The sequence below is a fragment of the Aphanomyces invadans genome (assembly GCF_000520115.1).
Source record: "Aphanomyces invadans strain NJM9701 unplaced genomic scaffold supercont1.28, whole genome shotgun sequence".
NCBI classification, from domain to species: Eukaryota; Oomycota; class Saprolegniomycetes; order Saprolegniales; family Verrucalvaceae; genus Aphanomyces; species Aphanomyces invadans.
The window spans coordinates 537,463-538,560 of NW_008580173.1; positions in this window are offsets into that span (position 1 = coordinate 537,463).

The following is a 1,098-nucleotide window of genomic DNA, read 5'->3' on the forward strand; positions in this document are numbered from 1 at the left end:
AGAATGAGCATTTCTTCGGATGCAGCTTCAACCCGAAGGACTCGCAAATCTCCAGGACCTGCTCCAACAGGTCAAACAGTCCCATTGGCGTGGTCGCCGCGCCCAGCAGATCGTCCAGCCAGGCAAGTAAGGCCGCGAAATAGGAGCTCGCCGAACATTTGGTGGACGGCCGATTGACAAAACGAAACGGCGTCAGTCTGGCCCATCAACACACGCGTCGGCGTGAAGACGCCCCAGGGTGTCATGAGCGAGTACAGCTCCTGGCTGGCCGGATGCAACGGCAGCTGCCAGTACCCCTTCTTCCAGTCCAGGGTAAAGTAGACTGAGGTGCCGACCAGAACGACCATCGCGGCGTCCAGGTTTGGCATCGGCCACGGCATAGGCACCGTACAGGCATTGATCGGAGGACTGTCGATAGTCATCCGCAGATCGCCTGGGTCCTTCTTCGGCACAATCCGGGGCGCCGCAGCCCACGTCGCCCGGTTGTTTCGGTAGACCAGCCCGGCGTCTTCGAGCTGGTCGACATGTCGCTTGAGGAACTCCACGTGGTCGGGTGGATAGCGACGCATCGAGCACTTGACCGGGACTGCGTCTGGCTTCAGGCAAACCTGTAGAGACTCCACCTTGATCGGGGGGTCGCACCCGACATCCGTTCGGAACACATCGACGAACCTGGACAGCAGGTTCTCGATGCGCTCAACCTCGTCCTGGCCCAGACCAAGGCTTCGCGCCTCCTCGACCTTCGACGCGAGGATAGCCTTCACCTCCGACTCGCATCTGCGTTGTCGTTCTTCCTTAGACACTCCAGGTAGCGCATCCAGAACAGGGGCTGAGCATTCCATTCCCGCCTCGAGGTCAAAGTCCTGGACGGCTGGCCGGGACGCACACACCCGATTGACAGCAACGTCTGCAGACGGCAGGAACTCGCTGTCAGACATGTCCCACTCTGGCTTGCGCGAGCGCGCGTTTACCAGGAGCGCGTCCGTTGAGAATCCTAGGGATTCCATCACCGGACGGCTGATGATCAGCGCGACGTCGTCGTCCGCGTCATCGTCGATCCCGACGGGTAAGCCACGCAACAGGAGAGGACCGCACGTC